At 37.1% G+C, this 23333-nt stretch overlaps 1 pseudogene; it reads right to left on the reverse strand.

Annotated features, from left to right (window-relative positions):
• Positions 1-17956: 17956 nt before the first annotated feature.
• On the reverse strand, positions 17957-20326 carry LOC111525866 (annotated as a pseudogene).
• Positions 20327-23333: the final 3007 nt, after the last annotated feature.

Consider the following 23333-nt stretch of genomic DNA (forward strand, 5'->3'; position numbering starts at 1 on the left):
TAGCTCCAATACTTGGCACACATCATATTTGATAAATATTAGTCTAATTAAAGATTGTCAAGAGATTAGTTTTGATCTCTAAATGTTTACTTGGATTAGATAGGGCTGTATCTTAAATCATGCGTACAAAGTAAGTTTAAGATGCCAATTTATTGCTGGGGACAATGTGATATACAGGAAAAAAAAAAAGAAGAATTATAGGGGACTGGACAGGAAATCAAGACATGAAATGGAATCTTCTCCTACCACTGTTTACCTTGAGCCATTTACTGGATCCCAACTTTCTCATTAAAAGCAAAAAAAAAAAAAAAAAATGTTGATTTGAGTTCAAGTTGTCTCAGCTACTCACTAGCATATTTCCTTGGACAACTTGTGTAGCATTCTTGAGCCTCATTTGTTTTCACCTGTAAAATTGAGATAAATATTTCTATTTCACAAAAAGTAGTGGTGAAAACTAAATTATACTTTATATGTGAAAAGCATTATGTAACCAATAAAATATTAAATGGAAATATGTTTTTCCTTATTAGATAATATAATCAAATTCTTCCTCTTTGGAGAGGCCTTCTTTGACTTTGAGGCTTTTTGAACTCTGTGTATTCTCACATTACCCTCTGCTTATCTCCTGCTGAGGGAGATAGGAAGTACACATTTGGAATCTGTTAGACTAGATCCTAAAGAACAATAACACAGGGCATAACATGCCTGTATAGTAAAAGCCCTATGTGTTTTATATAATGACAGAATTCTGTTATAGTAACTCAAGTTCTATTTCTTCACCTTTACAATCCTTTATGTCTAGCTTTATGCTGAATATATGTTTTAAAATCATAAATATCTATATATTTAAGTATAACATGGAAGAGAATAATAGAAAGAGAAGAGACATGCCTTGTAAAGACAAGTAGAGTCCTTGGCCCAGGACCTTTAAACTAATAAGGAGGATTTTTGTTTACATAAATTACTGTGGGGCATGTATTTAATAAAACTCCACAACGGGGAAAGGAGTTCAGTTTATAGACAGTGATAACGAATTATTATACCAGGGTTCTGATAAGAATGGAGGTGGGACTGGGAGGTTGGATTAAACAAATATACATAAGAGAAAATCAACAGGTCTTGGTGATATGAGAAAAGGGGAAGAAGTAGAAATAAGGGATGAAAGACTCTTGGGTTTAAAAATCAGATATCTTAGGAGTTGAGGATTCCAGGAAATACAGAAAGATGATCAGAGAGAAAAAGGAAAACGTTGATTCGAGTTCAAGCTCTATCTCAGCTACTTACTACTAGCTGTATGTCCTCAGGCAACTTATATAATATTCTTGAGCTTCAATGTGTTCCAGTTTGCCTTGTAGATATTCAAAAGAATCCTTGGAAAGGGACACACATATGGGAGTCATCTTATAATGGTAGAGGTCAAAACCAAAAAAATGAAAAGAAGCTTACCTTGGGTTTAAAAAAAAAAAAAAAAAAGAATCAAAGACTAAACCTCAGGGAACACAAGTTTAAAAGAGAAGAGAAGAAAGAAAATCCAGGAAGAAAACAAAACCTGAACTGCAAGAGAGAGTCTAGTGAAATTGTTTGTTCTTATCGAAGTCTACTGTGGTTGGGACTCAATGTGAATTGCCCTATGCTAAGTTTGCCGGCTATTTTCACTGCTGGATCTTTAAAAATTATATATTGACCCTCCAAAACCCATGAAATCAACTTCAGGATTTGAATTTCCCTGTGACAAAGAAGAGAGAATGTTTTGGGGAATTAAGGTCAATAATTCCCCAAGAAGAAAAGATATCTGGGCCTGGTACAGTGGCTCATGCCTGTAATTCCAGCACTTTTGGAGGTCAAGGTGGATGGATCACCTGAGGTCAGGAGTTCAAGGCCAGCCTGGCCAACATGGTGAAACTCCATCTCTACTAAAAATACAAACATTAGCTGGGCGTGGTTGTGGGCACCGGCAATCCCAGCTAATCAGGAGGGTGAGAGACAAGAATTGCTTGAACCTGGGAGACAGAGGTTGCAGTGAGCCGAGATCATGCCACTGCACTCCAACCTGGGCAACAGAGTGAGACTCTGTATAAAAAAAAAAAAAAAGATATATGATAAGAGGATGAAACATAACATAATTCAAGATGTACTTCTTAAATGCTACATAAGTTTCCAAAACTGTAAAGTTTATTTCTCAAGATACAGTTTGCTGATACATCTATCCCTTCTAAGATAGGTAACTTTTTTCCACTTAAAGACAATGAACAGGTAAATTAAACTTGAAATTATGTTTGTATATAAAATATAAATAGATACATGGGACTGACTTCACTTGAATATGTCTAAACAAAGATTATTTTGACATTTTTTCTAAATTCACAAGAATGATGAAGATTTTTTTTACTTTACACTGATATGTCTAGAAGACAGTAATGAAATTTGAGTTGGGACAAAGATTTTCTCTTTCCCTGGTTTCAAAAGAGGAAGTTTTATCATAATAGGTTTTGAAGTGATGCAAACCAACTTTGAACACCCATCTCCATTTTAATAGTAACTAAGTGACTGAGGAAATTAACCTCTCTGTGACCACTTCTTCCTCTGGGGGGAAAAAAAAAAAAATGATAGAAATATTTGGTGTTCTCAACTTCTGTGATGGGCACATAAGATCATGAATGCAAACATGTCATGCCAACAAAAGGCATTTACAAGTTAGAATGACATATACTATGTATGTTTATATGTACCTATTAGAAAATCATCATATGGCATTGTAGAGAATGCATCTTAAATGATTAATTTGTAACAGAGCTGAAAAGCTATCATTAGAAAACTCTAGCAAGAACAAAATGAAATGCTATTTTGTAACTTGGAAGTCAGACTACTCTTTCATTCCTTATTTTCTCTTACCAAATTACATGCAGTTTATATGAGTTGACTATGTCTACTTAAATTTTTGTCACTTTTACCATTAACTAAGGGAGTGCTGCCCAGTTTGCAAATATTACTGCTCGGCTGGTTAGGTATCATGAAGTTTAAAATACACTATTTCTATTATTCATACATATTTATTACTTCAATCCCATTAAAAGCAGTAAATGAAGGATTCACAGATGCATTTTCTCTTCATGATAAATCTTTGCAAGAGGGTGGAGTTATGTCTCTATATGCATGTGCATATGTATGTACATGTATATGTATGCATACGTGTATGCATATATGTATGTGTGGCCTGGCCTCGCCTCGCCTCTCCATGTAATACTTCCCACTCCCAACCCTCAGTAGGTGTCCCTTATTAACTGGACACTGAGAAGCAACAGGGCCCGGAGGAGGCTGGAGAGACAGAGAGGGATGGAAGGAGGCTCCCTGCAGGCAAAAGCATGAGATTCAGCCCATGAGCTATTTGCTGCCTCTCCTGCAGGCATTGGTGCTCAGCACCAGGTGAGTCCTAGAGCTCCAGTGACCTCAGCCAAGGACTGCTGCCCTGCGAGGTTGGTTCTACTGAGGGCCGCCAATGGGGGCCAATACACTTCAGCTGCTTGCATGTCTCACTTAAGTTAGATGGTCCCTCTACGATTCAGAATTTGAAATAATTGTTGGAAAGCCTGGCACTTTTCTGATTATCCTAGCCCCCAGGAGAACGTGTCCTGACAACTCGCAGTGCCGGGATCAATGACTTTTCTTTCCAAAGATGTTTCCCTTCAGATAACAGAGAAACTAAAAATAATGAAAGAGAATCCAGATACAAAATGAGAAATTAACACCAAGTAAAGTTCTTAAACTGGGGCAGTCTCATTCTCAGTGGGCTTTACTCTTTGACAAGGTATTGACAGTAGGGTGCAAGAAGCCAGAGAGAGTCAACTGGTCATTGGAAATATGGAGGCAATTAATAAAAGTTCTGGCCCTCCCTTGCAAAATAACCTGTTTTGACAGGTTAGCTGGCGAGGGAATGCATTAACAGGTTCATTGGTGAGGGAATGTTTGAAGTTTCATTTGGGGAACCTGCAGATTTAGGATAACACATGTAATTAAAAGTTAGAAGCCGCTGTCTGAATGCTGGTGAAGAAACTTACAGTCATAATATATAGCATTTTATTTCTCATTGACTTATCTCTTTTTTCTCTTCCACTTTTTCTTCTTTCCTTTTTTTCCTTCTTTATTTTCTTCCATCCTTCTCCATTTTACTTTTAGCATTTTAAGATGACATTCCTTAACATCATTTCTGTCTTTACTCCCTTGTATTCCATGTGCCATGTTCTTAGGCTGCTTTCTTTCTTCTTCCTCCTCACATTTCTTTTCCCCGCTCTTCCTCCTCTTCTTCCTTCTCCTCCTCCAATTGTCCTCTTCCTTCTTATTCTCAGTAGTTGACTGCATTTCTGGATATCTTATTTTTTCACTTGTTTATCTAAGCTGGGTTTTGCTGAGCTTGTTGGATCTGTGAGTTGATGTGTTTTATCAATTTTGGCAAATATCTCAGCAAATATTTTCCTACTCCTTGCTCCCTCTTATCCTTCTGAGTCTCCAATTACATGGATGCTAAAACCTCTGTTATTTACCTAGAGATCACAAATGCTATTTTCACTCTATTTGCCTTTGTATTTTAGTTTGTGTATGTTTTACTGACTCAGCTTTAAGTTACTAGATTCTTTTCTCTGTTGTATATAAATATAATAATGATTTTATTTCAAATATCACATCTATTTTTTTTTTTAATTTCAGCTTCCTTGGTTTTATTTATTTTGCTTCCCCCTCTCTGGTGATTCTTCCTATCTTACATACATGCAGCACAAATGTTCCTGAAGATTCTTTAAAACTTTGTCTTATATCTAATTATTCCAACATTTGGGGTAGCTTAAGAGTTTGTTTCTATTGACTATTTTACCTCTCAAACATTGTATATTATTTGCTTATTCTTTGTCTTGTAATGTTTGATTCTATGAAGGACCTTGGTACAAGAAAACAGTAGAGTTCAAACTAAAAATATATACCTTCTAAAAAATATGTGCCTTTTATTTCATAACAACACTGGAGTTTGGCACTAAATCAATCTGATTCGTAGTTGAGCTGGATCTGAGTATTGTTATAGCTTTGAAAGTAGGATAGGATCTTTTCTTCAGGAAGGTTTATAAGCGAAACCTTAAATTTCTATCAGAATATACCATAAAACAGAAATAAGGATTGAGTCCCATGTGGGTTCTGGTTTAGTTTTAAGGTGCTCTGCATAGTGAAGAATGATATTCCTGTGTTGGTCACAGGCATCAAAGTATGATACAGAAAATGTTGAGGAAGTCACTCTGAAGCACTGGCTTTCTCAAAACTGGGCAAGTTTTCATGGGTCTAAGGGAAATTCTTCTTACTGTAAACTACATTTGGATGCATTATTTACAAAACATTCAGAATCAATTGGTAATCACTCATGGATTTATCACAAGTGTGACATGAATTTGGGACACAAAAAATATTTTTGCAATACACTATCAGAAAGACATGTGAGATCAGAAAATAATAAAGTTGTGCTGAGTAGGTCAGAGAACAGGTTATATTGTACTGCTAAAAGAAAGGAAGAACTATGGCAATGTCTCAAATCTACATCAAAGAAAGAGAAGATATTTACTTAAAAACTTAAGAACATTTTGAAATGAATATATGAGAGAATTGAGGAATTTAGAGTAAACAATTTTAGTCAAACAAAAACTGAAAGTCAGCCAAGTGAATAGTATGTACACAAGGGATGTTTTTACTGATGTTGTGAGACATCATGATACCATTAGGTAATGACTGTATTGCAATTTTTCTGACTTGTTTTCTACTGCTTTTCAAATGTTTTAATCTTTCAAGTGTGATGTTAAAAAATTGATATTGGAAGGCATGTGGCTATAGTAGTATGCAAACTGCAAGCTGTTTTACATCATATAAACTTATTAATATATGTTTGTGTTAAATATTTTGTCTTATATTTTAGAACTTTTAAAGGGTTAGGAGTGGAGATTTTCTCAATTCACTCATGTTCCATAAAAACAATTAACAGGGCAGTTTTGAAAATAATAACCTTCTATAGGTGATGGAGGAAATGAAACTACTCTAATTGCAACAGTAATATTGCTTGAATGGTGTACATCCAGGAAAGCCTAAGTCCCAAATCCAAGTATTAGAAGAGACAGGCTCAAGTTATTTAGGTAGAATCTAAAGGCAATGTTTGAAAATGACCTTGAGAAAGGTGTTCTAGAGAAAAGATTAACAGTACCTTCATTTGTAATGCTCAAGGCCATGCTGAGCAATCACAACTATTAAACTATTAAAATTATCTGCCGATAAGAGTATCACTGGAACTTGAAAGTAAAATGTGCTAATGTGGGGGCCATTGGTTCTTGGCACACTAAAGGTTCACTAAGAATCACTGACATGAGGCAGATTGAGTAATACGAGGAGAGGTATACAAATTTATTTAAGGTGCATAAACAGGAGCTTTAGAATGAAGATTCAACTTCCCAATGAGTTACAGAAACATATATACCATTTTTGGTTATAGAAAGAATGGGGGCTTAGATGCTGGTAAAACAGGTTATTTGAAGGGGAAGAAGAGGCTTGCTAGCAAAGGTGGCCTTGCTATGTAGATGAAACCTTCCTCAGAGAGACCATATGATAAAAATATTTATTTTCAGTTTTTTAAAGGTTTCAGACTCTCAATTTCTGCTGGATCTGGAAAAAGGAACAGAAAGGGAAGGGGGCATGGCTGGATTAATGGAGATTCTCTACAGATACAAATTTTCCCCACTTAAGACAGCTTTGTTAAGCCACTTCTACCTACTGGCCAAGCAGCAGCCGTTTCAAAATATATCAAAGAAATCTATTTTGGCGGGTAAAATGTTTTAATTTCTTCACTAGACTGTCCCTCATTGCTATTTCTCAGACTTTGAAAAGACTAGAGTCAAGGTTCTAATTAATACCTCTGAAATTTCTAAAATTTTCTGTTGCAGAACTTTATTATTCATCTGCTTCCCCCCAACTCCCAGAGCAGATTCTAGAATTACTTTCTAGGCTCAGTATGTGGGATTTTTTTCTCCCCTTCACTACTGGAGGTCCTAGCTAGTGTCAATAGGCAAGGAAAGAAAAATAGCATCTAGAAATGAAAGAAAAAAAAACCTCTATTTAAAATAGCACATTGGTTTTATGCAAAACAACACAAGGCAAGTAGAAAATTTTACTATATTCAAAAAGCTTTGTCAATGGCAAGGTCTGTAAAACATTGAAAAGATTTATTCTGAGGCAAATGTGAAGACCATGACCTGTGACGCAGCCCAAGGAGGTCCTGAGAACATGTGCCTAAGGCGATTGCATTACAGCTTGATTTTATACATTTTAGGGAGACAGAATTTTCAGGCAGATATCAATCAGTATGTGCAAGGTATATATTGGTTCTGTCTGGAAAGGCAGGACAACTCGAAGGGCAGTGGCCACTTCCTGATCATAGGTGGATTCCAGGATTTTGCAACTGCACAACAAGTTCTCCTTGCCCACTGACCTCACAGAGCTGATTTATCAAGACAGCAAAGTGCAATAAAGAAAGAGTTTAATTCACACAGAGCCAGCTGTACGAGAGACCAGAATTTTATTATTACTCAAATCAGTCACCACAAAAATTCAGGGATCAGGGTTCTATTAGTGTGCTTTCACATTGCTATAAAGAATTACATGAGAATGGGTAATTTATTTTTTTTTAGAAAAGGTTTAATTGGATCATAGTTTTGTAGGCTGAACAGGAAGCTTGGCAACATCAGCTTTTGGGGAGGTCTCAAGGAACTTACCATAAAGGCAGAAGGCAAAAGGGGATTGAGGCATCTCACATGCTGGGAGCAAGAGCAAGAGGAAGAGCAAGGAGGTGCCACACACTGTGAAATGACCAGATCTCATAAGAACTCACTCATCATCAAGAGAACAGCACCGATGGGGAAATCTGCCTCCATGATTCAATCACCCGCCAGGCCACATCTTCAGCATTGGGGATTACAATTTAACATGAGATTTGGGTGAGGACACAGATCCAAACCATATCAGGGGTTTTTAGGGAAAATTTGGCAGGTAGGGGTCTGGAGAGTGGGGAGCGCTGACTGGTCAGGTTGGAGATAAAATCATAGGGAGTCAAAACAACAGTGATGTTATCCCTAGGCGATACTGGGGAGGTTTAGAATCTTGTAGTCTCCAGCTGCACGATTCCTCAACCATAATCTCTAACCTTGTGGCTAATTTGTTAGTTCTGCAAAGACAGTCTAATCCTCAGGCAAAAAAGGGGTGTGTTTTGGGAAAGGGCTGTTATCAGCTTTGTTTTAAAGTTAAACTATAAACTAAGTTTTGTCCCAGTGTTAGCTCAGCCTATGCCCAAAAAGGAAGAAGGACTGCTTGGAGGTTGAAGCAAGGTGGAGTCAGTTAGGTCATATCTCTTTCATTGTAATAATTTTCTCAGTTATATTTTTTGCGAAGGTAGTTTCAACTTGCTGATTGGCAACTGGTTGAAAGAGTTATTATCCAAAGACCTAGAACCAACAGAAAGGAGTACCTGGGTTAAGATAAGAGGTTGTGGAGACCAAGGTTCTCGTCATGCAGATGAAGCTTCCCGGTAGCAGGCTTCAGAGAGAATATATGGTAAATTTCTCTGATCAGATCTAAAAAGGTGCATTAGTTAATCTCTCCTGGATCAGGAAAACACTTGAAAAGGAAGAGAATTCTCTATAAAATGTATATTTTCTTCACAAGACAGCTTGGCAGGGCAATTTCAAAATGTGTCAATATGGGGGTAAATACTTCAATTTATTTCCAGACCTGCTATCTGTCTTGTGATGGTATATGAGAATTAGGCTGTAGTTTGATGTCTTGTTGTTACAAAGAGGTGTTCACTTGTAAGATCTCTGTTTTGATGTTAATGATGGTCAGTTGTGCCTGAATTACAAAAATACAAGATTATAATGCAGTATATCCTTCCGGAACTAGTTTTTCAGGTTTACTTTGGAATCCCCTTGGTCAAGAGGAGGGATCCATTTAATTATTTGGGAGGCTTACAATTTTATTTTTGGTTTACAGCAAGTGGCACATGCTTTAATGATAGATATTAAGACATGTTCTATTACCCATGGGCTGCCATTTTTATACATACTATTGCTTCAATTCAGATAACTCACTTTCCTATATTCCAATAAAAATAAATAGCTTTAAATAGTAATATAATAGTTGATCTACAAATGGTATTCACAAAGAGTATGTTGAAAATAATATAAGCCAAGCAGGGAAAAAATAGAATATATATTCTTTAATATATAAAGAAGGTTATAGATATGTTTGTACTCACTCAATTTCTACATTTTTTCTTTGGCATAATCATTAAAAACTTAAACTAAAATAAAAAGAAGTTGAACCAAATAAAAATGTTGATGAAATTTGGTACTATTAAAAATGCAGCATGAGCATTGTATCAATGAATTTTTTTTTTTTTAATTATACTTTAAGTTCTGGGATACATGTTCAGAACATGCAGGTTTGTTACACAGGTATACACGCGCCATGGTGGTTTGCTGCACCCATCAACCCATCATCTACATTAGGTATTTCTCCTAATGCTATCCCTCCCCTTGACCCTACCCTCCAACAGTCCCTAGTGTGTGACGTTCCCCTCCCTATGCCCAGATATTCTCTGTTGAACTCCCACTTATGAGTGAGAACATGCAGTGTTTGGTTTTCTGCTTCTGTGTTAGTTTGCTGAGAATGATGGTTTCCAGCTTCATCCATGTCCCTGTAAAGGACATGAACTCATTCTGTTTATATAGCTGCATAGACTATACCATGGTGTATATGTGCCATATTTTCTTAATCCAGTCTAATATTGATGGGCATTTGGGTTCATTCCAAGTCTTTGCTATGGTGAATAGTGTTGCAACAAACATACATGTGCATGTGTCTGTATAGTAGAATGATTTATAATCCTTTGGGTATATACCCAGTAATGGGATTGCTGGGTCAAATGGGTATTTCTGGATCTAGATCCTTGAGGAATCACCACACTGTTTTCCACCATGGTTGAACTAATTTACACTTCCACCAACAGTGTAAAAGCATTCCTATTTCTCCACATCCTCTCTAGTATCTGTTGTTTCCTGACATTTAATGATCAACATTCCAACTGGCATGAGATGGTATCTCATTGTGGTTTTGATTTGCATTTCTCTAATGACCAGTGATGATGAGAATTTTTCATATGTTTGTTGTTCACATAAATGTCTTCTTTTGAAAATTGTCTGTTCATATCCTTTGCCCACTTTTGATGGGGTTGTTTTTTCTTGTAAATTTAAGTTCCTTGTAAATTGTGAATATTAGCTCTTTGTCAGATGGATAGATTGCAAAAAATTTCTACCATTGTGTAGGTTGTCTGCTTACTCGGATGATAGTTGTTTGTTTCTTTTCTTTTCTTTTTTTTTTTTTTTTTCTGTGCAGTAGGTATTTAGTTTAATTAGATCTCATCTGTCAACTTTGGCTTTTGTTGCAATTGCTTTTGGTGTTTTAGTCATGAAGTCTTTGCCCATGCCTATTTCCTGAAGGTATTGCCTAGGTTTTCTTCTAGGGTTTTCATGGTCTTATGTCTTATGTTTAAATCTTTAATCCATCCTGGGTTAATTTGTGTATAAGGTATAAGGAAGTGGTCCAGTTTCACTTTTCTGCATATGGTTAGCCAGTTTTCCCAACAACATTTATTAAATAGGGAATCCTTTACCCATTGCTTGTTTGTATCAAGTTTGCTGAAGATCAGATGGTTGTAGATGTGTGGTGTTATTTATGAGGCCTCTGTTCTGTTCCATTGGTCTATATATCTGTTTTGGTACCAGTGCCATGCTGTTTTGGTTAACGTAGTCTTGTAGTGTACTTTGAAATCAGGTAGTGTGATGCCTCGAGATTGTTTTCTTTTTGCTTAGGATTGTCTTGGCTATAAGGGCCCTTTTTTGGTTCCATATGAAACTTAATGTCGTTTTTTTTTTTTTTCTAATTCTGTGAAGAAAGTCACAGGTATCTTGATGGGAATAGCTTTGAATATATAAATTACTTTGGCCAGTATGGCCATTTTCATGACATTGAATCTTTGTATCCGTGAGCATGGAATGTTTTTCCATTTCTTTGTTTCCTCTCTTATTTCCTTGAGCAATGGTTTGTAGCTCTCCTTGAAGTGGTCCTTCACATCCCTTGTCAGTTATATTCCAAGCTATTTTATTCTCTTTGTAGCAATTTTGAATAGGAGTTAGCTTATGATTTGAATGGGAGATTTGGCTCTCTTGTTGTCTATTATTGGTGCATACTAATGCTTGTGATTATTGCACATTGATTTTGTATCCTGAGACTTTGTTGAAGTTGCTTATCAGCTTAAGGAGTTTTTAGGCTGAGACTATGGTATTTTCTAAATATAAAATCATGCCATCTGCAAACAGAGATAATTTGATTTCCTCTCTTCCTATGTGATTCCCCTAGCGAGAACTTCCAATATGTTGAATATGAGCGGTAAGAGATAGCATACTTGTCTTGTGCTGATTTTCAAAGAGAATGCTTCCAGCTTTTGCCCATTTAGTATGATATTGGCTGTGGGTTTGTCATAAATAGCTCTTATGATTTTGAGATATGTTCCATCAATACCCAGTTTATTGAGTGTTTTTAGCATAAAGGAGTGTTGAATTTTATTGAAGGCCTTTTCTGCATCTATTGACATAATCATGTGGTTTTTGTCATTGGTTCTGTTTATGTGATGGATTACGTTTATTGATTTGCATATGTTGAACCAGCCTTGCATCCCAGGGTTGAAGCTGACTTGATAGTGGTAGATAAGCTTTTTAATATCCTGCTGGATTCAGTCTGCCAGTATTTTATTGAGGATTTTCACATTGATGTTTGTCAGGGATATTGGCCTGAAATTTTCTTTTTTTGTTGTGTCTCTGCCAGGTTTGGGTATCAGGATGATGCTAGCCTCATAAAATGAGTTAAGGCAGATTCTCTTTATTTTGAGTCTATGTCTTTGCACGTGAGATGGGTCTCCTGAATACAGCACACCAATGGGCCTTGACTCTTTATCCAATTTGCTAGTCTGTGCCTTTTAATTGGGGCATTTAGCCCATTTACATTTAAGGTTAATATTGTTATGTGTGAATTTGATCCTGTCATTATGATGATAGCTGGTTATTTTGCTCAATAGTTGATGCAGGTTCTTCATAGTGTTGATGGCCTTTAAATTTTGGCATGTTTTTGCAGTGACTGGTACCAGTTTTTCCTTTCCATATTTGGTGCTTCCTTCAGCAGCTCTCGTAAGGCAGGCCTGGTGGTGACAAAAATCCCTCAGCATTTGCTTGTTTAGAAAGGATTTCATTTCTCCTTCACTTATGAAGCTTAGGTTGGCTGGATATAAAATTCTGGGTTGAAAATTATTTTCTTTAAAAATTGTTGAGTATAGGCCCCCACTCTCTTTTGGTTTGTAGGGTTTCTGTAGAGAGATCTGCTATTAGTCTGATGGGCTTCCCTTTGTGAGTAACCTGACTTTCGCTCTGACTGCCCCTAACATTGTTTTCTTTCATTTCAACCTTGGTAAATCTGACAATTATGTTTCTTGGGGTTGTGCTTCTAGAGGAGTATCTTTGTGGTGTTCCCTGTATTTCCTGAATTTGAATGTTGGTATGTCTTGCTAGGTTGGGGAAGTTCTGGATAATATCCTGAAGTGTGTTTTCCAACTTGATTCTATTCTCCCCATCACTTTTAAGTATAACAATCAAACAGGTTTGGTCTTTTCACATAGTCCCATATTTCTTAGAGGCTTTGTTTGTTCATTTTCACTCTTTTTTCTCTAATCTTCTCTTCACCCTTTATTTTATTAAGTTGATTTTCAATCTCTGATATCCTTTCTTCTGCTTGATCAATTTGGCTATCAATACTTTTATACGCTTCCCGAAGTTCTCGTGCTGTTTTTCAGTTTCATCAGGTCATTTATATTCTTCTCTGTACTGGTTGTTCTAGTTAGCAATTCCTCTAATCTTTTATCAATGTTCTTAGCTTCATTGCATTGGATTAGAACATTCTCCTTTAACTCAGTGGAGTTTGTTATTACCCACCTTCTGAAGCCTACTGCTGTCAATTCATCAAACTCATTCTCCGTCCAGTTTTGTTCCCTTGCTGGTGAGTAGTTGTGATCCTTTGGAGGAGAAGCAGCATTCCAGTCTTTTGAATTTTCAGCTTTTTTGTGCTGTTTTTTCCACATCTTCGTGGATTTATCTACCTTTAGTCTTTGCTGTTGGTGACCCCTCAAATGGAGTTTTTGCATGGTCGTCCTTTTTGTTGATGTTGATGCTATTGCTTTCTGTTTGTTAATTTTCCTTCTAACAGTCAGGCCCCTCTTCTGCAGGTCTGCTGGAGTTTGCTGGGGCTCTACTCCAGACTGTTTGCCAGGATATCACCAGTGGAGGCTGAAGAACAGCAAAGGTTGCTGCCTGCTCCTTCCTCTGGAAGCTTCATTCTGGGGGGCACCCACCATATGCCAACTGGAGCTCTGCCAGATGCCAGCTGAAGCTCTCCTGTATGAGATGTCTGTCAAATCTTGCTGGGAGATGTCTCCCTGTTAGGAGGCATGGGTTTCAGGGACCCACTGGAGGAGGAAGTCTGTCCCTGAAAAGAGCTCGAACGTTGTGCTGGGAGATCCACTGTTCTCTTCAGAGCCAACAGCCAAGAACATTTAAGTCTGCTGAAGCTGCAACCACAGTTACCCCTTTCCCCAGGTGCTCTTCCCAGGGAGATGGGAGTTTTATCTATAAACCCCTGACTGGGGCTGCTGCCTTTCTTTCAGAGATGCCCTGCCCAGAGAGGAGAAATCTGGAGAGGCGGTCTAGTTACAGTGGCTTTGTGGCATTGCAGTGGGATCTGCCCAGTCTGATCTTTCTGGCAGCTTTGTTTATACTGTGAGGGGAAAACCAACTACTGAAGCCTCAGTAATGGTGGATGCCTCCCAGCTCATCAAGCTTGAATGTCACAGGTCAACTTCAGACTGCTGTGATGACAGTGAGAACTTCAAGCCAGTGGATCTTAGCTTGCCGGGCTCCATGGGTGTGAGATCTGCTGAGCAAGATCACTTGGCTCCCTGGTTTTAGTTGCCTTTCCAGGGGAGTGAATGGTTCTGTCTTACTGGAATTCCAGGCACCACTGGGGTATGAAAAAAAACTCCTGCAACTAGCTCAGGATCTGCCCAAATGGCTGCCCAGTTTTGTGCTTGAAACCCAGGGGGCTTGTGGTATAGGCACCCTAGGGAATTACCTGATCTGTAGGTTGTGAACAGAGTGGGAAAAGCATAATATCTGGGCCAGAGTGCATTGTTCCTTACTGTATAGTCCCTCAAGACTTCCCTTGGCAAGGGGAGGGAGTTTCCCAATCCCCTGGGCTTCCTGGGTAAGGCAACGTCCCAGCCTGCTCCTGCTTGACCTCCATGGGCTACACGCACTGTCTAACCAGTCCCAATGAGATGAACCAGTATCTCTGTTGTAAATGCAGAAATCACCTGCCTTCTGCGCTGGTCTTCCTGGGAGCTGCAGACCAAGCTATTCCTATTCTGCCATCTCGCCCTGTTATTTTTATTTTTATTTTATTTACTTATTTACTTATTTATTTATTTATTTATTTATTTATTTATTTATTTATTTGAGGCTGAGTCTTGCTCTGCTTCCTAGGCTGAAGTGTAGTGGCATAATCTCAGTGCATTGAACCCTCCTGCCTGCCAGGTTCAAGTGATTTTTATGCCTTAGCCTCTGTAGTAGCTGGGATTATAGGCACCCACCACTACACCCAGGGAATTTTTTGTATTTTTATTAGAAATGGGGTTTCACCACATTGGTCAGGCTGGTCTTGAACTCCTGACCTCAGGTGATCTGCCCACCTGGGCATCTCAAAGTGCTGGGATTATAGGCATGAGTCACCCTGCCTGGACCTAAATTGGATATTTTACCATTGCTTGAGATAGAAGTTTATTAGTTAAAATAATGAAATAAGTTTCACTCCATCCCTTTAAAAGTTTCTCAGGACAATTTTTTTTCAGTGTTTCAAAAATGTCACATAATTTTTATAGTGAACATTTCTAAAGAATATTAAAACTAAAATTGTCACTCCAATAGGTACAACTATATCCTTTGTAATTAAAATGAGCAGAATTAGGAGTGCTTTACAGCCAAATAAATCATTTTTAAAATCATTTTTATATGTGTAAGACATTATACTATGAAAACAAATCAAGGTGGTCACCCACTCTATAATTTCCTTCTGAAATATAGGCCAGAAGATCTGGAGAGTCTCTGTTTTGCATCAATTAAGGACAATGGAAGATAGAAAAAGCATGTGAACTGCTTCTTCTGTGCTGCTTGTTTTTAGAATTTTTCAGATATCCAAGAATAAAGAGTTTTATAAATAGGAAAGTGATGTTATATTTTTATTCATGATGATTTATATAGTCAAATCTTCAGTGTTTGTTTGAATTATGTTTGAGTAAACCATTTCTCATTGACTTATTTTTCTATTAAAAGACAGCAAAGCAACCATTTTTGCATATTATAAATTCAATTTTGAAATTCACTATTTTTTAAATGGGGCATTTTAAGAGAGATCCTCCAGTGTGACACATTGGAGTTTATCCAGAAAAGTGCCCCAGATGCTGAATAGTCAGAATCATCTATCAAGACTGCCTAAGAAGCTAATTCACCTTAATAAAATACATAAATATTTTAAACTAGACAGAAATTTCATAGTTCAATGCTTTGATATTTTTTACTATTTATATCATGAAGCCCTTGACTTCTCCTGAGGTATACTGGAGGATTTCTAAGAAGAATGAAAGGGAAGCCAAATAGTTGGGCTCTCAGCTTTTCATTCTGTCTCTAATCACAACATATCCTTGGTCTGTAGTTCATTTATGAGGATATAATGCTGGTATTTTGTTTTATATAACTAATTAAAATTATATAACTAATTTTGTTTTATATAACTAATTCCAAAAAAAAATACTCTGCAAATAACTAAATATACAATCTATGATAAAACTTTCCTTTTACAGGTGAGTAAATAAATTGTTAAGTTGCAGACAGAGAAGAATTTGGGTTGAGTGAAACATAAAATAAATAAGGAAACAAACCACCTGTGTCCAAATATTTGGATGGCCTATGCCTAAGGATTAGGAAGCCAAAGGATTTTTTAAATATTCATTTTTATTTTTGTTTTATTTTTTGATACACGATTTCAGTCTCTCACCTACGCTGGAGTACAGTTGTGCCATCATATCGCACTGCAGCCTGTACCTCCTGGGCTCAGGTGATCCTCCTGCCTCAGCCTCCCAACTAGCTGACCCTACAGGCACACACCACCATGCCCAGCTAAATTTTTTTTCTTTTTCTTTTTCTTTTTTTTTTTTTTCTTTTTAGTATAGATGAGTTCTTGCTATGCTGCCCAAGCTGGTTTCAAACCCTTGAGCTCAAGGGATCCTCCTGCCTCAACCTCTCAAAGTACTGAAATTAAAGCTGTGAGCCACTGCAGCTGTTTTTGTTTTTGTTTTAAATCATAATTTAAGCTGCCCCCAAATGAAAGTGGGCTGCTTTAGAAGCTGCAACTTCCCAAGGTTGTGCAGATCCCAGTGAAGAACCTGAATATTCACTTTTAAGGGTGAGCGAGAGGAGACTCACGTACCAGGTTGAGAGCAGAGGAGGTGGCCTTCAGATCTGAGAATCTGCCGTATCATGTACGGCAAAGCGAACCCTGAGGCTATGGAAGATCTGACAAAAATACATTTGCATGTCTTGGTAAGTACTGCTATCTTTGTTCTCCTATCATATGGTCATTTTGAATTTGTGTTTGGTGGATTCCTGTTTCCCCCACAGACCACTGTAAAATAATAAGCACATGTTATAGATAATGTTTCCTTATGTTTCTTTTTGTCCAAATATTATGTTAATATAGTAGACAAGTGTCAACTCAAATGCCATCTCTAAATGTTTATTGTTGCCTGCCTAAACTGTTGATTTTTTAAAAAATAAAATTCACATTTAAATTGAAATAACCGACGCAAATTGATTTTCTTCACCAAAAATAACAACAAAATTTTCCATATTGTTTCTAGATTAACAACAAAGCACTTGCTTTTGTAAGTTTCCCAGGTTTTGCTTATAAATAAAGATGAGGCAGTAGATATAGTCATGGAAAAATAGAGAAAAAAACAGACAAGTCAGTTGTCAGTACCCCAGCCTCTGATTCTGCCTTAACCATGAAACAGAAGTCTTCAACATATACCTGCTACAAAGCTTAGGAAGATGTAGGCTCCACAAAAGAATGTAAACAGCAACAACCAGATGTTGAACAACAATGGCAGGCTCTTCCATTCTAATTTTAACTGTAATTCATTCCTTTAAGTTCATTTGAGAGAGACAAAATCTACAGTGAAATCCTTTTTTTGGCAAGCTCACAAGCTTCTCTCTCTGGTAGTTCAACTGTCCAGTACAGATGTTTAACAACATACTAAAATCTCCTATTAATCAAAGATCAATCAGCTTCACTGTAACATTTTATAAAATGGATTCTTTTCTCCCACACCTCCTCAAAATATATTTCTTCAAAGAATTGATAAGTCAACCCCCAAGAACTAGAGATCCACTGTGATAAAATGTGTCATGTCTAAAATCACTTCACTAAAACAATTCCAGAGTGCCACTAGAAGAGATCACACAGAACTCAAACATGGCACTTTCAATCTTCTTTTCTAGAAGAACAGATAGATCTTCAAAGTACGAGAGTTTAAATAGGGATCATTTAAATGGGTAGATTATCAATGGCTAATATAGTCAATGGAGGCCTACAGGCAAAGATATTTAGTGATTAAGTGGCCTACATACACATTTTTTCCCAAATATCAAATGTGAAAAAGCCTATTTTTAAAAGTTCTCTAGGTATTTTCAACGGTTTTTGAATTATCTGTAGGAAGTTCTGACATAGTTGTATGGAGTTTAATGCGTGTCCACCATTACATTCAGATCATGTTTCATATCAAAATTTATGTTACGCAAAGCATGGTTTCCTTTAAATTTGGTCGGTCAAAGTGTTCCTCAAGTATACTTTCATACCACTCGTTCTCAACCTTCATCACAGGAAGAATACACAGGTCATACAGCAATGCATACATACTAGGAAAAAACTTGATGTCAGGCAGATTGAGGACTTTGTAAATGATGAATGGAAGCTTTATATCTTCCCTTATGTGTTTCCATTTGATTCTCCAACAGTGAAGCTTGGCTGAGAGCTTGACGCGACTAGGTAAGTTACTTCTGTACAGGTCAGCATTGTGTTCCTTTGATGTATGAAATTTGAGTTATCTTGTGACTGAGGATCCCAGAGCTAAGCATTTAAGAGCTCTGAGATGCTGTTCTGGGAATATATTGTTAAGTACCTGAATAATGTGCTCCACTGTTGGAACACTTAGGGTTTCTTTACAGTAACTTAGAGGTTAGTTGAGATTCCCAGTTACCTTGCTGAGCTCTGCAGAATTTCCCAGGGAGATTCATCTGAATATCAAGTCTGGCTGCTAAATTCACGGCTTCCTCAAATCAAAACTCCTCATAAACTTTCATGTTTTTCATCACTTCATTGAGTGAATGCAATACAGCAGTCAAACTACTGGCTGCAAAGAAGACATCAGAAGTTTGCCCCTGGAGATTGTTTTTTTTAACAAGGCTCTTATAAAAGTTAAGACATTTTAAAGAACAGCAATAATAACCATGAAATCAAAATCTGTTACTACACTGCAGAATACAAATGCTTGGGCAGATACACTGTTATACCATCTAATATTTGTGTCACTTATGCCATCTAAACATAAAACAAGTACTTGCAGGAGGTCCACTAAAATTTCAGAATCATCATCCCTGACTATTCACTGAGAATGACAAATTCCCTTCAGTTTGTTTACCCCTTTCTTCATTGTTCTGAAAAAGAATAGAAATTACATTGTAAAGTCTTACAAGCAGTTGTGGTGATCTATGGTAAAAAGAATAAACATCCTCAATTGCTTCTAATGCAACAGATACTCCCATAACAGGTACTGATTTAGCCCAACACATATTTAAGGAACAATAAGATCAGAGTGTGTAGATAGCTTGAGGAGTGTCACTGCTAGGATTCTCTAAAACTCTACAAGTGACAACTTTCATTTTGGAAGAAAATCCACTAGAAACAATGTAAACCTGGCCATGACAGTACTCCATATTTGGTCCCTGCTTCTCAGTTGTCACAGTATAAAATTTCACAGCCAAAATTTCCGCATCAGGTTCATAAGCCAGGAAGTCTACAAGTTCCTCTCAGTTTATGAGATTGATCAATAAACCTCACCAACACAGGTTAGATGCTCTCTCCTGCTATGTCCACAACACTGTCAGTGATAATACAAAAGAAGTGTGAGACTCTCACTTCTCTGAGAGTTTCTCCATGAATACAGCCCTCACAGATCTCTAGCATCTGTTTCTGCTGTATTTTCGAACATAACAATGTGTTAATTTCTGTTGTCTCAAAGCGTTTTCTCAGGACCTCCGCACCAGAATTTATCAGGCACTCTAGCAGTGCTTGAAAGTTATCTGGAGTAAAGAGACCTCCTGGGATTTCATTAGCCTCATGTCCATTCAGTGACACATTTTGCTTTCCCATAACAATCAAGACTTCAAATAGAGATTTTAGGCATTCTTTGTTTTCCTTGTCTTCAAGGGTCACAGGTAAGATGTCCTCATTTTGCTCTTCATCCTCTTCTTCTGCAGTAGGGTTCTGAACACAGCTGCTGTTAGTTTATGTTTTTGTTCCTGTTCAGAAGTTTCACAATTTTTTCTCTGTTTCACTGTCTTGATTTCATCTTCATTCAATTCTTTTATTCGTTTTCTGTGTCTATTATTTGAATTGGTTAAATGATTGGTAAGATCAAATAGTTTTGGTATTGCATTGTATTGAAGAACAGTCCTATAAGGACTCTCCCAATTACTTCACAAGTATCTGCTTCAATTAATTTTGAGAAATACAATAACCCAATCATTCTGAATTTTTCTGATATTTCTGTAAAATTTATATTTCTACAGATCACAGAGGTCTCAAAGTATTTGGCACATGATCAATAATGTTGATTTAGTTGATCAGGCATTTTATCTTCTAAGTCTGCTCTGCAACAATTCTTCACTCACTTCTAGGCTCTGACCTGATAATGCAGGAACTTGAAGAAGGCCAGGTCCAACCACATACTCCTCTGCTTGCAGTTGGGGGCTGCACAAAAGTTCAGCATCATGCCCTCCCCTCCCAGCCTCCTCAGGGCAGTTTCCCTGCCCATCAGGACTTGGGAGACCAGCCAGGATGGCTTCACAGGGCCAGTGGGTTGACTGATTTTGAAAAGGATGCTGAAGTAGAGTTTTAGGTTGGAGAGGAAGTGGTAGCATTTAATCTAGATGTATGCTTTTCTTTGTATAAAACAATAAGCAATGAATGGGCAACTTGATATCAGTGTTATAAATAAAGCACCATAAACACAGGACATAGAAAAACTGTAAAATTGTTTCTACTTCACCTTTAACTATCTGGCTAAAGGTTTTGAAGTCCAAAAGTACTATTTCAAATTTCTTAAGAAAGAGCAACTACAGAATGTCTATGTAAATTCCACTTGAATGATTTCACCAGATTAGGAGAACCATTTCCATCAATGAGCCACAGAAATCCCCACGGTGTTATTGTTAGGATATTGCTTAATCCCAAGTTTTCTTTCCAGAATAATGGCTTTTGTGCCTCTGCTTCTGAAGTATTTCTTTTTCTTTTTCTTTTTTTTTCTTTTTTTTTGAGACTGAGTCTTGCTCTGTTGCCAGGCTGGTGTACAGTGGCACAATCTTGGCTCACTGAAACCTCTACCTCCCGGGTTCAAGCAATTCTCCTGCCTCAGCCTCCCAAAGACCTGGGATTACAGGCACATGCCACCAAGCCTAGCTACATTTTGTATTTTTAGTAGAGACGGGGTTTCACCATGCTGGCCAGGATGGTCTCAATCTCTTGACCTTGTGATCTACCTGCCTCAGCCTCACAAAGTGCTGGGATTACAGGCATGAGCCATTGCACCCACCATGAAGTATTTCTAAGAAGCCATTTTCAGAAGGACTATTTCCATTGAGGATGCCTGATACATAAGCCAAATCATCTATTTTGGGGAAAAGAACTAAGTATTAAGTTCTGATACTCTTTCTAAACTGTCTTTTGTGAATTATTGTAACATGGCCTTTGATTAGTAGGTTAAGTAGTAAATGGAACAACACATATGAATTTACACTGTTAATATAGTGGACATTATGTTCATCAGCAACATAAAATTGCCATGAGTTGAAAGAGGATAACTATCATTAAGACTGATGGCACTTATGAGTAAAATGAGACATGATAATATGGAAATATCATTTCATAATGATCTCTCTCTCTCTGCTTCTAGCAATTTTTTCTACTCCAAAAATATATCATGTAATTACTTAAATACTGTTTTATCGGTAGAAAATAATATCTCAACAATGCAGAGACTACTGAACCTGTCAAGATTCAACCTCAGAGAGCAGACACAATTTCCTATATTGATAAGTTACTAAGCCAAAGAGAAACACTGGTTTTTTTATCTGGTTGACTTTCAATTGGCTTGTAACTAGAACACATTACCATGTCATAAAGGGTGGGCAAAAATGAAGTAATAAATATGGACAGTAAATCCACAATATTTTCCAATGTATCATTTCAGCAGGAAATGTCTAAGAAATAAGCATGACTACTTTAAATGAATAAAAATGATTAAACCAGTTAACCTTGGAATCCCTGTCACTTATTGGAAATGACCATTCTTCCACATTCCTCAAGCCCATGACAGTCCCATATTTTTTTTTTATTCTTATAGTACTGCAAATCCTAACTCATGCTAAAAAGCATGAATAAGAGCTAGGGGTTTGAAGTAATATCTGCTTGGGTTTACAGCCTAGATTTCAAATTTACTAGTGTATGTTCTTTCCTAATTCTAATCATAAAAGATGCAAAATGACAATATAAAGAGTGAAAATATGTAAGTTTCTCTAAGGATTAAATTTTAATAAAATGTACAAAAAAGGTCTACAATATGGTTTGGCAAGTGTGAATGCTTGATGAATGTCAACTATTCTTATTAACTGGAAGGTATATTTCATCATACTAAATAAGAGCTCGATTTCTACCCCGAGTTACTATACCCGTGACTCTATGTAGTGATCATGCAACTAGTTTGTTTGCTTAGGGTTAGTAAATTAAAGGTGATTAATATTTTCATTAAATTATACAGCACAAAAGGAAAGATTCCTTGGTCTACTTTGCTACCTTTCAGGAGCAATAAATGTAAAACATCTAGGAAAAGAGCTGTTTAGCTTATCACAGATAGATACTATAAAATTCCTCCAAGCGATGTCTTCCAATATGTTATTACACATGTAACAGACTCAAAACCACAACTCATTTTAAGAATCTTGATATTCTAAGTAAAATCTCTCTTAATTCTTAAGATCTTATTTTTCTTTTCTGCTGTACTTTTCTTTACTTTTTAAATTTTTTTTTCTTTTTTCTGCCTTATCTTTCTTTTACTGCCTTATTTTAGACATGGAAAACAAGCTCTCTGACCAAGATGACCTTAACAATCCTCTCACTTGACTAAATTATAGATGAGCTCATTCTTGATTCTAGTCCCTGACCTCCCTTTTCTTAGAGCATTTTCTTTATATAACTTGTAATTATAAATTCTTTCTCTGCTCACTGGAGATGCAAATTTTGTTTGTTTGTTGTTTGTTGTTTGTTTGTTTTGAACGGAGTCTCAATCTGTCACCAGGTTGGAGTGCAGTGGTGTGATCTCGGCCCACTACAACCTCCGCCTCCTGGGTTCAAGTGATTCTCTTGCTTCAGCCTCCCAAGTAGCTGGGACTACAGCTGTGCAGTAGCAAATTATTTTAAAAGCCTCTTGCCAGTTTTACAACCCAGGAATCTCTGTCTTAAGGACCTGAGGACCATTTTTTGATGTGTAATCACTATAAAAGATAATGACGTTATCTTCCTAGGAGGTTAGCAGCTTATCTTCCATGGGCATCAGTTATGACAGATGGCTTAAACACAGAGAGAAATATTTGCACTCAGGAATTGACTCAACATACTTCACAAATCCCATTGATCACTAATGTCTTCCAGTACTTTTCCACCAGCTTACCATAGTGCTTAACTCTCCATCTCCTTGTAGGAGATGAGAAAAACCAAAATAT

This window comes from Piliocolobus tephrosceles, chromosome 13 (assembly GCF_002776525.5).
Source record: "Piliocolobus tephrosceles isolate RC106 chromosome 13, ASM277652v3, whole genome shotgun sequence".
NCBI classification, from domain to species: Eukaryota; Metazoa; Chordata; class Mammalia; order Primates; family Cercopithecidae; genus Piliocolobus; species Piliocolobus tephrosceles.